Here is a 16,887-nt window from a genome sequence, read left to right on the forward strand (position 1 = left end):
TTACCAGAATATTCAAGAAAGAGTTTTATACAAGAAATTATTTACATCGTTGTTTCTTTAAAATGTCAAGCTTTTTTTTACTTCAAATTTCAAGTGTAATTTTCCAAGAGTGTACACACGAGGAGAAATCCATAACAAAATTTACCGATTTTCTGTAATCGTGTAATGTAGTGGAGATTTAGAGATTTTTACTAGAGCATCAAAGTAGCAATTACATAAGGTTGAATTCGCGAGGGGAGGTCCGATAAAAATTACGGAACGACCAGTAAAACGGATGGAACTTCACTGACTCCGTTTTTTTACAGATCCTTTCGTACTTTTTACTGAACATTCCGTCATTTCTATTAGAATTTTTTTTATTCTTACTCATGAATTACGAGGCTGTAGCGCTCAATTGAAACATTGAGTATGTATTTATTTCCAGATCACTTAGACTGGGAAACAATAAAATATTTAATTTTCTAATCACACGATCTGCTCAAGTTTGAGTGGAAATTCAACTGAAGTAATTAAAAATTTCGGCATTGAGTTTTGAAATGAAGCAGAGTATTTTCGCGAGATTGGATAAGAATTCAGATCGCGCACTTCATCAGCAAATTTCTTTTTGGACATTGCACCTCATACACAGATCAATATTCAATAAAAATTTCATATTTTTCACGTCATTTTGGTGCGTCATTTGTACAAGGAAAATTCAGCGAAACCGTCATGGAATTTTCATTATTTTTATAGAGCATTCCATAATTTTTATCTGACTGACTTAAATTTTCCGAGTCATCACTCCCATTGCAGATATTTCCAGATTAAATTACGTTCCATAATATTCATCTAAATTTATAGTGAAAAATCACAATACCATCACTTAAATTTTCAAAGCGAATTTGGAATTTCGTAATTTTTATTGAATATTCTTCTCCACGCGTCAACATTCTTGATTGGCTATTTAATATGAAGTTACCTAAGCAACTCGTCTCTAGTGACTCGTGTGTCATACTGAAATTCGTCCCCCAATCCATTCTGTGGTACATTGTCGAAGTGTACACGGCCAATCTAGCAAATGGATAACAACTTGACGTGGTCGAGTACACGCCAGGACAATCTGTCCGCTAGAATATAGAATTATTGGAACAGCTCACGGAAAAAAAGCAACACAAAATGCCAAACTAAACGCCACCAAAGAATTAAAAAAAAAAAACGATTTATCGTCTCATTCAGCTGTCGCCGTAAATCGCACCTAAAGTGGAGTGACATTGAAAAATGCGCGAATGACTGATAAAATTATATGAGGGGTTATGGGTGCATTCACCCGTGTTATCCCTCGGGGTCTAGTCAACTCATCTCCAACCATTTAATGAGTGACGATAAATTTGTCGGGATCGTCGGGATTAATAAATTCACGGGTGTATCGCGCCTCGTCGGCGAAATTAAAATAAGCCAGGGTGGACGTAATATTTACGATATCTCATGAGTCCGGGAATTTGGGTGACGATGCGCGGTTGCATTTTCCAAATAAAAATTACAATTTTTTTTTTCATTTTTTGTGCCATGGTGTGACCATTTACAGTGAATATCGGTTTCTCGTCTTATTTTCTTCGAAATACTACCTGAAAATGTCAATCTGGCTAATGATATCTGATAACTCTTCGAAATTTATCTTTGAATCCAAAAGAGATAGCGAAATTTTTGTAGATATCATTTTTGTAGCTTTAGTTCGCCTCCATAAATGAGGTTCCGAGAAAAATTTTACTATCTTTCGTAGATTCGTTGATATTCGTCGAAAACTAGGGAAACGAACTTGGAAACAAATCCATTGTCTTTGTCCTTTCTCTACTTAACTTGATATTTGAAAATTATTTGAAAAAGCTGTAATATCTACGGATTTTGAGTAAAAATTAAATAGTTTTAATAAATTTGAAAGGACAGACAAGAGAGAGAAATAACTGCCTTGTCCCAGGAAAAATGAACCTTCGCCCTTTGGCTCCACGCGCTCCCCATCGCTAATTACCTTCGCAGTTATTAATTAACGATGAGGCCGACGTTATGAACTGTTGAAAGCCCACGGGACAATACCAGTAGGTGTGACCGATATTCCCTTTTTCCATTTTCTTTCATTATTCCTCGACCTTTCAACGCTCCCAATGTCGGATAAAGGGATGAAACAATGGATTCCTCCAAGATGCGAATGAAAATGCACAATACTCGGGAATTTATTGTATACTCCATTCATCGCTGGATAATGATGAATGAACAACTTAATTCATAAATATATGAATGAAAGATTGACTTTCCAGTACTGGAAAAGCAGGTGAAAAACCGATGACATTTCGCTGTAAATTTACGGAAAATTTTCAAGTAGAACAATTCGATTGTGTGCCGACCCTTTTCCTAACTACATCTATAATAACACGTATAAAATCATCGAAGTATCGCATTGAATAAATACAATCCTCTCTTAAGGTTCTGGGTAAATGTCAATTTTTGACATTTATGTTAGAGGAAGAAAGCCATTTCATCGCGGACGGTTAATTAAATCCCCATTAATGTGAATCATTAATGATTGATATCAGGAGAGAAATATTACGAAAAAATTGAAATGGAATGTGACACGAATGTGTCTTGGTAGGGGAATGAATGGAAATAAAAATTGATGGAAAGTGAGAGCCCCTGGTTTGTCCTTCACGAAAGGGCAACAGATACAACACGCGTGGATTGTCACGGTGGTTTATACGTGGACGAATTCTATAACGCGCCGTGTCTCGACCTGGGGAAAACCAGTCGATGCGCAAACCGGAGTAATGGCCGATTAATGCCGTCCCCAGTGGCTAACCTCCTTTCGCTCTTTCACCTATGAGTTAGAAATTAATAAGCCAACCTCATTATGCGCAAATCAATTGAATAATCATGCGGATGTTTCTGGAGGAAAAATCAATGCGAATCTCGTCTATTCCACGAGGAAACAAATTATATTTTGGAGACTTACGAGGAAATATGCTTAATTGCCCTAATTTAAATAATCAAGTATATGTTTTGTATATATTCTTTACATTGCCTATATTTACACTGAAATACAGTGTAGAGAAAAAAATGGTTTTGATTGTCTGGATTTTCCCAAATTCTATCATACTTATTGAAATACGTATTAGTAGACGCAATGAGTCTTTTTTTTTCTCTATACACAAACTGGCAAACGAAAAAATAAATAAGTGTTAATAAGGCTCGAGATTTTTAAAAATTCCTAGAAATTTCCCATTGCATTCCCAAATAAATAGCAAGTGAACTCCCTCCAGTAATGCCCCGAAAACGAATAAAAATATGAGAATAATTTTTGAAAAGACAATAAATAAGTTCTCCTTTCAAAATTTCTCTTGAACTCTTCACAAAACCGGTATTTAGGCATCAATGAGTGATAACCCGGGGTTTGAAACTCCCGCCCAAAGCAGCGCTGAGTGTAACCTGGGAGAAAATCCCCGTTCCATTTCCACGGCCTGCTATTTTCGTATCGCATGGATTTTCGTGAGGGGCGCTTGCTCCCTCGCCCCACAACCCCCCTCAAACATCCCCCAAAGAGGTTAGACCACGTTATTCCACGTCACAACCCCCACAAATCAAAAAAACAAAACGCACTTTTTGATGAAGCGAATGGCGATATCCAGAATCCTGCGATCGTTCTTCCTCCTGCGGAATTCCCTCTTCTGAAAATTCCCTCGTCCGAAATTCTGTGAGTTCCTTGGGAATGTGGACCCCCCATCATTGCAAAAACTATCTGCATATAAAACCTCCGGCATATTCCAAAATGAACCCTCGCCCAAACGTTTCTCCACGTAAACTGCTCGAGAAACACGAAAGCCCCGACAAAAATAGAAACAGCAATCCATATTTCTCCCCATTTCTACAATTCCCTCATCCCCACTAGTGACAACTCGCGACTAATTTTTATCCCATCACCCTAATCCAATATTCGTAAAGAGAAAAAAAAAGGAAAAGAGAAATTATCCACCTCGTGAAGTTCTTAAAGAGAGCTAGTCTGCCTCGAGCGGTTCGGCGGTGATTTTCGCATCGCTCAAAGCCCTCGCCCAAACCACCAAATAATCATCATAAAAAATCAATCCAAGTAAGTCGAACTCTCCTAAAAATAGGGTAATTATCCAAATTGTTTAATCCATCCATAACACCGAGATGGCACTCACCTCTAGAGGGAGGCAGGGGCTGGATGCGGCCATGTTCCTACATGCGTTCGAGCCCTCAGCCCTGCTGGCGATTCTCGTGATATTATCACCCTCCAAACCCCCACTGTTAACCCCCCAGTGCACCCCAAAAAGCCCCAAATCACCTCGTGATCCACCGTCGGAAAAAGCCCCCCCCCGTTAAAAATATATAATATCAGCCCCAAATTCCGGTGTAGCCGTCGTCCTCGTCCTCGTCCTCGTCCCCCTCGTCTTTGTCAGCCCTGACAATCACGAGCACTTGATTAACAAACACAACCTCCACCTTCTTGAGCTTATCACACACACCTCTCGACACTTCATCCACCACTGTACCACCGGCGCATAACATCCGATTCCTTGGTGTCAACGCCGTCACCACAACAGCCCGTCTACCCGTCTTACCCCTGAACGCCGCCACAATTTAACTTTTCAATAATTAATATCAATCAATCAGACTTATACCATACGTTCAACGATGTATCAATCCATCGTTATCATCGACTTAATTAATTTTAATCCGTCGACCTTCGTCTCCACCGCACTTTTCCCCGCCACATTGACGTACTACTTTTTGCCACCCCTCCCCAGTGGACTATGCGTTACTCTCACACACTATCACTCTCTCTCCTTCTTACCCACGAATATTTTTTTTTTCTCTTCTCCCTTTTTCCCCCGTTCACTCGATTCGTTTGCGCTTGACTCTGGTTAATCCGAATCCCTTGGTTCTTTTTTCTATTAGACACCGGAGGAATTCACTGGCGCACTTATCGGCTACTGACAACCAGCCAGTTCCAGATTTTATTGAAAGAAAAAAAAATCACCCTCCAATGAGGAGTCGTTTGTCCGATGGCAAGAAAGTCACTCACTACCTACGCGAGCATCAAGCTCGTGGGGCCACAGCGGGACGATCGCTCGACTACGCTCTCTCGTTCAATCCCCCACCATTATCAAAAGCGCGGAATAACCCCGCCACATCCCTCGCTCCTCTCTGTCGATTCAAGTGAATCCACCAGGGGATCGTCTGCTCCTGTCTCACTTGCACTCGAGGGTGTAACCGGTGCTTGGAATACCCTCCGCAGCGCACCCCACCCGCACCTCTCACTCCCTCTTCATCGCACTCGCGCAGTTAACGCATCAGGGGCGGAGGAGAATTTCTCAGTTTATTGAAAATTTACTTATTTTTTCATTATTTTTGTTAACGTTTCTTGTTTGGTACAATCCTACATGGGGAAAAATCTCGCAGGGAAATTCCGACGATGGCAACTTGAGGTCTGGGACAATTATTTTTGGGCCCCGTGAGAATTTTTGTGCTCCGCCAGAAAAATTGGCATGCTGCTAGGGACGTCAATTTTTCTGATATTTTTCTTTTTATTTTCTTATTTTTTTTTTAGAGCAAATGGATACAGAAAAATTTCAGAGAAATTTTGTGCAGCACTGGAAAAAGTGGAGGCAATGCAATAATTTCTGTCGTATGGTACTCTAACTTTGTCAAGTTTACTGATTGTTTTTTGATTATGGGGAACACATGATGTTTTCTATAATTTTTGTAGCACTTTTGTATCTCAATGAAATAATTCATGGTTCAGACTTTTCAATGCTTCGGCGAAGTATTAGAATTATCTAATTTTTTGGCAGATAAAAATTTTAATTCAATATTTTGCTATCACTATATAAAATATGCGCAGAAAATTTTTCTAATACTAAAATAATTTTTTAGAAATGATTTTCTTTCTTAGTGTGGCCGAGATGCCTTGGGGACTCAAATCTGAGGAAAATTATAATTAAGAAAACAAATTTTAATTTCCGCTGTTTATTGAGCTCCTCCCCTTTCGCAATTGAAACCAAGATTGAATAATTATCTAGCAAATAAATTTAATGATGGAATATTGAAGGAAAAGATGAAACCCATTTTGAATTGGTATTTTCAAGAAAAAACTGCAGGGACATTTGACTTGCGGCATAAATTTCAAAAAAATCCCGCGAGTGCAACGCAACCCCATCCCAAGATATCCCTTTGTCGCTACCCCCGGAGATCCACCAGATGCCAGCAGGGGAACAACCCGACGCACATGTATTAGTCAAGCATATCTACACATTTGTGAAGCTGCACATTGACTGGTGTGTGTTTTAACCGATACTGCGGGGGATGTCCTAAGCATGCGCTCAATCGCGGCAAAAAGCAAACCCGAGTCCAGCCAGTGAAACATAGGGACGTTTGCTCGTTACCCAGAGCCCGGTGGCACAAAATCATCCATCCACCACTAAAAAATCATCACCTCCCCATCAAACCCTGATCTCAACCATCAACACCGCACCCAAACTACCAATTAATCCGCCAAAAAGAAATAAAAAAAACTGCCTCCCTTTCAATTATCAACAGCTCACCATTGGCCGAGTGGTATTCAAAAAATTTCGCGCCATATCACATCCCCAAGATATTTTTATTCCCTTCAAAACGAGACCCGATTGACCCCAATGGCCTCATTTTTACGACTAATATTCGACATTCAACGATTCAAACCGAGATTCGCAATTTAAAGGCATTCTGAAAATGGTCCATCACCAATAAATCACCGAATTGATAAAAAAAAAAAACAATAGCGATATTTCCCTGTACATGTGAGTGGAGGGGTGATTTTTTAAATCTCCTTTCGATTGATTTTAAAGATTTTTAAGAGCTATTTCCATCCCCCCGGGGACAACAACGAACGAAAGTTCAGAGGAAGAATAACGAACAGTACGAGAGTAACGAAAAAGAGGAGGCGATGGTCTTTGAAGAATGGAGACAGGGGATGAGGGTGGAAGTGTAGGGGTGGTCTCTGGGTTTCTGGGGTTCGGTGGCGAGGCGAACTTTCGAAAGGCTGGAACGGGCGAATGTGGAACAGTAGGTCAGCGCACTCCATGACCCCCGCGGCCTACCCCTTCCGCTCCCCTCTCTTCCATTACAACCCCCATCCATCCCCCCTTAAACCCCTCATACACCCGCCCACCCTCCATCACTCCCCACATTCCCGATTCTCTCACTCTCTCTCACTTGCACTTCAATTCCACTCAATGTCTCTCTTCTCAGCTGTCTTTCCCTCCCCCTATCACATCCCCCCAAAATGTACTCACATGGCCGTAACTGATTGCATTAGACCGAAAATTTCCCAACTAAAATTCGCCATCGAAACATTTCACGATTGAATTTTATAACGAAATATTATTCCAGATAATATTATTGATATTTATATAGAATGCAGTTATATTTAATTATTTTAATATTCAATTAAATTGATAGGAAAATTTTAAAGAGGAACGCAACGGTACTACCTACAGAAAATATTCATCGAATTAACAACCTCGAGTTATTTTAATCTTTGACGAGTGCGTCGAACATATCGGATATTCCAGTGTAATTGAGCAATGGAATTAGTGAAGCGATGTTGCGAGTTTGATTTAATTAAAACTGACGAAGTTGACGGTTAACGAAAAGTGTAGCCAATTCAATTTTTGGTAATGAAGTCAATATGAATGAATTTGTCTTCTCGATTATGTACCCAAGGAGATAATAGAATGAAAAATAAACAGATAAACGTAATTACGACAGGCAGTGGTAATTAATAGTAACGAGGATAATATTTTCCGCGTACTGTAACGAGCGAGTAATTAGTGATAGCGGGTCATATGGTTACAAGAAATTCTCTATGTGTACTTCTCATCCACTCCCGTAATTATAAGGTGATGTGTCAGGGATTGTTATTAGTTATGAGCATGGTGAAGCCGTTGTAGAGCTCGTGCTCATATATTATGATCGATTATCGACTCACTCCCAGGTTTGACTTTCAACCGAACTGACGCACACGAACCACCAACCGAGATTGTGAATAAAAAAAAAAAAACAGTACATCATCTCCACGAGAAATTCACCGATAAATTTTTTTTATTCAATTTTTCTCCGCTCAACTTCATTTTTCGTTCGTTCCACTCGCACGTCATCTGAAGCTCCACTGCACGCGAAATAAATCGTTTCAATCTCGACAATTTGGCCCTCATGGCGAGCAGTCTAACCCCCAGGTGCAGGAGGACACGAGAAAATACCTCTCGGTGACTTATTTTTTCATGTTAAAACTTTTGTCGCAGACGCCCAAGTTTATCAGAAACTGGGTAACATGCGAACAACCGCTAATTCGTTTCCAAGTGCAGACACGCTAATGAGACACATGTCCCGGAGTTTAAATTGAAAAATATTGATGACTGCATCTTTGATGGTGACCGCTCTAAATTTTATTCTATATATTAATATAATAATATTACCCGGCAAAATATATAAAAAAAAATTTTTATGTAAAAATTATTGGTATATTCAGAGACAGTTGCAGCGAATAAAAGTTCAAGTGTAATTCATCATTATATACCAAATATGAGGATTGTTTATACTTTTTTTTCTTCTTGTAATGTTTTTAAATAATGTGGGTATTGTTGAAATATTTTTAACTGTAATATTTTCCTGCTGGAATATTTTGAAGGAATATTTTTTTCACTTATATCTTTTGTTGTGACTTTTTGAAGTAATATTTTGAGCTGTGACATTTGGATAGGTAACCATCATTGATACACCGAGAAAAAAATGACCTTTGGCCACGATGCATTTACTTGAGAGAAGTATTTTAAAGTCTTTTGGTTTTAAATCAACTTAATTGTTGATTTTTGGAAGTTTTCGGAATGTGGAGGAATATAATCAAAGAATTGTATTGATTCGTCGGATATTTGAATAATTTCAATGAAAATTCCCTAAATTTTCCACTCTTGAGGGCGGCGAATAATATTTACCCGGATTGCTGTGGCATTAATTTACATTTCCAATGAGTCGTTTGAAATTCAATCAGCTAATTGAAATATCGATATCTCTCAGGATTCTGCACTCATGCCCACCTATATTTTCCCAATGACGATGGAAAATTACAAACGATAATTCTTGAAATATCCAACAATAACTGATTCAAACGTCCACTCTAATGACTATATTTATTATCAGAGTGAGGTCAATCAAATTCAAATATTTCCTAACCTATCACTTTATCTCAGAAACCTATCCATCTAACGCGGGAACACAAAAATATTATTTTACCGAAAGTCTTTCCATATTTCCTCTTAAAATTGATAATTTTATAAATCAATTGACCCTAAAATTCAATTTATCTCACATCAGAATTATTTAAATAATGATTACGTTACATTACAAAGAACGATTACATTAAAATAAAAATGAAGTGACCACTTTCATTTTAATGCAATCAATGCAATTTTCACGGAATTCTCAAAAAATTATTCTCGATGCGGAGGGATAATTTTGAAAAAAAAAGGAAATTTAGCAGAGACTGGGCTTGTTTATTCGGTGTACATTTGCGCGATGGGGATGAGCTCGCAGGTTTACCCCCCTCCCCCCCACTATGGTGGTGTCAACGGGTGTATTTCACCAGGTCGGTGGATAAAACGCAGGGGTTTCAAGTGAATCTAGGGCGTCATGCACCCGGGATCCCGAACTCGGTCAAGTTTTCTGCACCTGTGAGCCGAAATATCGACTGGGATTTCATGTCTGGCCGGTCGAGGACCCTAACTACTGGCATTTACCACTCAAATGGATTTTCCGCGTTAGTTTCAAAACGAGCAAACATGTTATTCGACAATTTTATACTAGAATTGAGTTCATTGGACAGTCGAGAAGTACCGACTATCTCATTGTTCTCATTATTTAAGACTTTCACTTTTTGAGTTCAATTACAAAAGAGAAATTTGAATAAAATGTGTGCTTGCTATTTGTTAAAAATATTTCTTTTTTCGCCCCATTTTTTTTTAATCATATCCATTTTTTATCAATAGATAAAGAAATAGGGAATTTTACAAATTTTTATTATGTAATAATTATGAAATTTTTCAGACTCCCTTCGAAAAAAATTGCTCAGAATTAAAAAAATCATCGTAAAGTATTTTAAATGTTGCAAATCGAGGACTTTTCCTTCAATATTTATCTCCATCTAGAAGAATGAAAAATCAAAAAGAGAGAATTTGGGAAAGAATAGCTGGGAGGTAAAGAGACATAAGGGAGAGGGAAATATCCATCGAATGGAATGCTATTTCCCAGGGAAATTACGAAACGGAGCTTTTCCGATGGCGTGAGGTCCCAACACCGTCTGGATAATCACATCCCCGTCTGAATCGAAACGAGTGGAAAACAGGTAGACTGACGGACATATCCCTTTCGTGGTAAATTGTGCTCGAGTGATCCGAAAGGAGACTCTACAAGAGATTCTACATTCATCAGTGAAATTCAAGTTTCCCTACAATTTACAAAACAAAATAATTTTTTTTCGAGAGATTCTCCGGGCGATTTCGACGGGGAGATCTTTTTCAGAAGATTCTGTCTAGGGTATTTTTTTGTCAGGGGATTTTGTCCAGGATATTTTTTTCCAGTGGAATCACTCCGGACACCGAAGAAAGAGGCATAGCTGCATTGAGAGAGGATGAGGTAAGAAAACCAAAGAGAAAGATAGTGAAGGAGGTAATTAGAGCGGAAGTCCAAGAGGATATTCGTGCCTAGAAGAAATTACCCACTTCTCGGTGAAAAACTACAATATCATAAACCCCAGCCGAAAAAATGTTAGGGATCGGTGCATTTTATCGGATCCATCAGATAAAATGAAAATGAAAAACTAGTACGAACCAATTGAAAATTGCATGCTGGGAAACCCGGTACATTGGAGTGCTTGTTTTATTCAAAATCCAAAAAGCTTGACCAAAAAAATAACCAAATCGTTTAGGCTAGGAGACGAATTCCGAATTTCATGACTTATTATTAGAGGAGCCTCGCGTGTTATTCCTACAACCTTGCCACCAAAAATTATTACACTAATTATCTTAATCGATCTCTCAGCCTCATTTTCACATGAAGAAATTATTCAGTATTCATTCCAGATATGCGGCATCATTTTTAATGTTCTTTTCGAATCTGGCAAATTATACAACAGGGATGTGAATTATGCGTCACCTCCCGATGATCTCAAGTAAATCTTAATAATGATAATATGAATTGAATACCTTCTTGAATACCTTCTTATAACATTTGCCTGAATTTTCTTGATTTGATTATCTAATTTTTTTTCGCACACCCTATCATCAGATCTATCATTATCAGAAGGAGGAAAAATTCTCAAGATGATGATTGTGGGTGAAAAGGGGTGGGCGATGCAGACGCACCCTTTACCTTAAACGAGATAGCGAGTGAAGTTTAGAAGGGACAATGAGTGCAATGAGGTGCGGCTTGTTGGCAGATGGAGATAGATACCTTGCAGTCGTGATAAAACTGGAGGAGAGGGAAGTCATTCTGCCACGGGATATGACACGAGTGAGAGAAAAGATAGAGAGCTCAACTCTTTTGCCGGAGGGTCTGGCCTGAATGTGGGACATCAAACTCCCCCCAGGACAGGCTAGCTCAGTTATCTCTTTCCATTTGTCCTTTCTTCATCATCAACTAAACTCTACTGGTCTCTTTGTTCTCCTATATGGGCGGCCTATTCCCTCAATTTTACGGAATGCCTTAGGACTCTCGCCACTTTTTTTCTTATTTATTTTTATTTATCTCTTCATTGTATTTTCATGTCGTCGCGAAAAGGTACACCTGTGGACCCACGCAGGTGGTACATCTTTGGGATAAATCGAAAGATGAATAGCCCAGGCGAGAATGGAGTACGTGAGACTGGGGATTTCGTGGGATGGATTTGGGTTATCTACAACCACATCATATTTCTGATCCTCAGTTGTGAAGTCATTCAGAAAAATTACTCATTTCAATCAAATAAATATCAATCAATGAGTATGAAATATACTTTTGTTTAGTTTTGTTGACAATATGACAAGTGACTTCACAGATTTCAAGAGATTACTCATGATTTCAGATGGTTTCATGGAATTTTTTTTTTCACAAGTGAATAACCCCTCGCAATTTATTTTGTGTGAATGATAATTCTGGGATGAAACAGATAAGTTATCATCTTTAACAGCAGGATTTATTAAATAATAGATAAATAAAACAAAAAGGATGATTTTTTATTTGATTGAAATAAAGGATTTTTCTGGGTGTATGTCCGGTCTTCCACTTGCGCCACATGTCTCTATATATAAATTATCGGCGGGACGCTGAGACTATTTCTGAGCCGAACGAATAATTCTCACATTCGTGATTTTAATCGGATCATTCGACTGATCGATCAAAGACCGAGCCAATGACGTCACGTCACTCGTATAAATAACGAATGATGGGTCCACGCCCTACAGTACCGTCTCACACACTGATGCTCCGTATTTTCTGTTCAATTAAATCTCCAGCATAAATTACCGTTGATGAGAGAGAACAAAAACAATGAGGCGAATCACGACTATGGAGTAGGGAAAAGCCAATGAATATACACGTGTAGATGGACATGAGAGCATCGGGCTGACGTACTTCCACCGATCTAATCTAATTACGTAACGGATAGAAGCGAAGGATAATCGATTTACTCTGTCGATTCTACGTGTCGACGTGTGATCAATTCACTCTCACGACGATGGAATCACTCCAGAGTGCTCTACCCAAACTGATAAGGGAATTTCCGAGGTTGAAACGCCCAATTCACACACGGAGATAAAAATTTCACAATAATTACCGTGAAAGTCCCATAAAAATTACCCTCCCAACCGCGAAGCGGAAATAACTCTGAAAATTTACCAGCCCCAACTTTTTTATTCCAACAAAAATTAACAAATATTATCCACTTGACGGATATGACATCCCACCCCGTTAAAGTTAATCAACTTAAAATTAACGATTTATCTTTTCCTCTATAAGCGCTCTTGAATTTGTTATTTATCATTAATTATACTAGTTTATTATTCTTGGACGCCATATGAAAATTTTTTGAATTGACACTGGGGGACGTAAAAATGGAAATGCTTTTCCAAGACAAATTCTATGAAAATATGTCAATGAAAATAATAATATCGTGTTGCAAATATTTTTATGTTTTTATGTCATAAATTTTTTTCCCAGTGCATTTTTTGTTAATTCATTCATATTATCCCACTACAGTGCAATACCCGCAATTTACGGTCATGTAATATGTATAATTCAATAAAATAAAGTTCTCAATGAAAATGAACCGCTTCATTACCCCCGTGTGACCACGGCATTCCCTTCAGCCCACGCAATGAAAACAACCGGAGAAGTTGCAGAAAGGGTGCACACGTGCCTGAAGTCGCAAAAAAAAACTTGAGCCGACATTTTTTATTGCCTCGCCTCCAGACACGTGTGTGATAAATAAATTGAATTGAAAAACTAAACTTGAGGAGTGAAACTGACAACGATAATCCGTCATGAGTTGAGGTGACAGCGCGGTGGTTTCGCAACATGAAGTATATTCCCTATAGACTTAATATTAATGCATTAACACCTTGAGGTTTCTAGACTACACTTGAGTATTATCAAAGTTAGTGTTAATCAAACATGTTTCTCGCTCGTTTCATCCCCGCTCTTCTGGGGGTCGCAAATAGCTTTTCCATTTTCCCTTTCATTATTTTTTTATTATTGCAACATTATCTGCGAGAAAATATAACGGAAGCCAACGATTGATCGCTAAAAAAACCCTCGATTTAGGAAGAAAGTAACTTTCCTTCTCCAAAAATCATAGATCAGACCTCGAAGCTATGGAAAAATGCTTCTTCTCCAAAATCGAGGTTTTCCGCCAAACAATCTATATGATTTAAATCGGCCGCGTAGCTGATATTAGAAAGACGAGAGGCAGACAAATATACGAAAAAAATCGAAATGAAGAATTCCAACCCATGGATTTGAAAATAAAAAATGGTTTCATTCATTATCCCTTTTCTCGCCCCCTCCGATCCCTACTCGTTTAAAAAATTTTCCAAACATTCAATTTTCCAAAATATGTAATACCCATCGAATAGATCAGCTGTCTGATTCATCCTGACCTATTTCCGAGCCCTTCAATTCCATATTTATTCCTCCCCTCCCTGAGTCTTGCACCCTTTGCGTTTCTCATTGCCCCCTAGAAATGTCCCATGCTCATCACTTTCGCTCCTGCGGCTGTCTGCCTATTACTCCCCAGCCCTCTCCCTACAGTAAAGGGCCCGCGTGATGGAACGAGAACGAGGGACTGACGAGGTTGTAGCCGATGTAGAAGGGAAAATGTGTGATGGTAAATGGCATACAACGGGCGACGCTCCGATGAAACCAGTCATGAGAGGGTGAGACTGAGAGAAATCAAGTACAATGAGTGAGAGAGCCAAAGAGGGATAAAGTACGGGGTGAAGAAAATTGTGTGCCGGAGAGAGATAAAGTACAATGGTGGAGGAAAAAGGAGAGGAAAGGGGAGAAAGAGAGGGAGTACAGTGGGGGGAGGCGGGAGGAAAAGAGACAAAGTACAGCAAAGGAGAGAGGATGTGTGAGAGAGAGAGAGGTGGCACGCGCAATGCGGGTATTGATTCACGGCGGCGGGCAGCAGTGGCAGGCAGGCGCCCCCGAGTCGAGTTGAGTCCGTCGACTCGTCTCCCCCAAAAATTCCTACCAACACATCTTTTTCCTCCCCTTTTATTCATTTATTTATTTATTTTTTTCTTATTCTCTTCACCCTCACTCTGCTCTTATTCTCCACATTCCTACAACCCCTCTCTTCAGCAGACGCATTGTAATAAAACTTCTCACACTGCACTCACCGTGTACGAGGATTTAGCTACTGAATTTTTTACCGAATTAATCTCCCGTGCACTTTTGAATTTGTAACAAGTGACACGGAAATGTCGAAGGATCGTCGTCATTAGAACATCCGATCCTTTGAGATAATTCAGAGTAACTGGATTTTTTTTTCTTTTCACGTTTTTTAGAGAAATTAAACTCGGAAATTACTGTTGCCCTTTTTACCCTTCAATCGACATTTATGAAAAACCGTTTTTAATGTTCTAGTTTTTAGAATTTATATTAAAACGCATGTTAAATTTATGTGATATATTCAACGAAATATCAATAATCGGGTCACGTTGTTATAAAAATCTTTTAATATATTTCGTTAAAGGGTTACCTCACCCAGGCTTTCACCGAAATAACTATAAAACTTCCCTCAAAAATTCACATTATCCCGAAAAAAATGTATTTCCCTGAGCATCAATGAATTAGGAGATTTCGATTTTTTTTTTATGAAGCTCCGGAGTAATTCCTCCTAGCCTAGAAACTATTCTGGATGTTGCAGAAACGGTTGGAACCAGGGATGGGGGAAGATGAATGATCAGACCTCAGCAAAAGTTTTCGGAAAAGCACGAGAAACTGAGATAAATAAGAACCAAAATAAGAGAGAAAACCCCTGACATATTCGTCTCAAAGTAAAACGTCTGCATCAATTAACTCAGCTACCCCCCGAAGTAAATATATTCATGCCCACTGAATATCTGTCAGCCAAGAAATTAAACGAAAATGGTATTGAAATTTTGAAAAAGAAATTTGAATTGTCTCAACAAAATTCAGTTGAAGAAATTAATTCCTCTCAGTCTCAGACCTACACTAAAAAAAATGTTTTTGCCAGATATTCGTTTCCTTGAGAGAAATATTCATATTTCCACTTTCGTATTATCGAAAGACGATTCTGATTAGCTTTTTATTATCATGATGATGTTACCCTCGAGGATGATCCTTGAGAGCGACATAATTCTCGCGATTGAAAATTACTAGACATGCCTTGGAAAGATTCGATTGAAGGACTACGGTAATAAACGGTTAAATACTTCCTCGCAGTAAACGAATAGCTAGCAAGTGCATATTTTTCTTTGCAGTGGTTTTGAGTCGATGAAAAAAAGTATTGCGACCCTCGAATAAACTGAAAATATTTATATTTCCGAAGCGAAAACGATCGTGAATTCAGCCAGAAGTGACGGTTCGACCGTGTGCGGTCGCTACGGTGAAGATCAAAGGTCATAACGGGATACATTTCTCTGGTTGCTGTTCACAACGGCAACGATGGACGTTACTCACATCCATGAGAAATCCCCCGAGAGCCATACGACATGAACCGGATAAAATAAATGATGAATCAAGTAAAAACTGTTTCCATTGAATAAACTAAATACCCAATAAGAAATTCAATGAGAATCAATTCAACGCTTGTGCAATTTACGATTAGCTTGTGGGGTTGAGTCTTAGCGAATGCTTCAGTAAGGGGTAAATTTTCAATTAGAAAACTCGGGCTATCGGGGCAACGACAGGGCCGGGGTTTTCTAAAAATAAAAGGTAATGGCCAAACAATCGAAGGCTAATCGATAAACGTTAAGAACAAAACCACGTATTCGTAGACCTACTGTCCACATTTTCCCTGGGTCTCTTTGAGCATTTATTTCCATCACTTCTTTATCAACGGCTAGCCCGATTAATGGTTGAAGATAAATATCGCGAGGAGATCGACAATGCGCATTTTTACTGGTAAATATCTGGCATCAGTAACTGTATAAAACACGTTACCCAAGATTTACCATCCGTCAACAATGAAATTTTGTCAACTGCATTACCGACTGGGTCGGATCTGTATTGTAATATTCAGAGAAAGTGCAATTTCTCTTACCGATAATGAGAGTAATCTGCAGTAGATTGGGAGGAAGGCGCTTT

General features: G+C 38.8%; 1 protein-coding gene across 1 annotated transcript in view; it reads right to left on the reverse strand.

The window, feature by feature from the left end:
* The window catches only part of LOC105264804 (uncharacterized), a gene marked incomplete in the record, with an annotated part of 75,192 nt that overhangs the window by 17,849 nt on the left and 40,456 nt on the right, over positions 1–16,887 (reverse strand).

This window comes from Fopius arisanus, unplaced genomic scaffold (assembly GCF_000806365.1).
Source record: "Fopius arisanus strain USDA-PBARC FA_bdor unplaced genomic scaffold, ASM80636v1 scaffold00025, whole genome shotgun sequence".
Classification (NCBI taxonomy): domain Eukaryota; kingdom Metazoa; phylum Arthropoda; class Insecta; order Hymenoptera; family Braconidae; genus Fopius; species Fopius arisanus.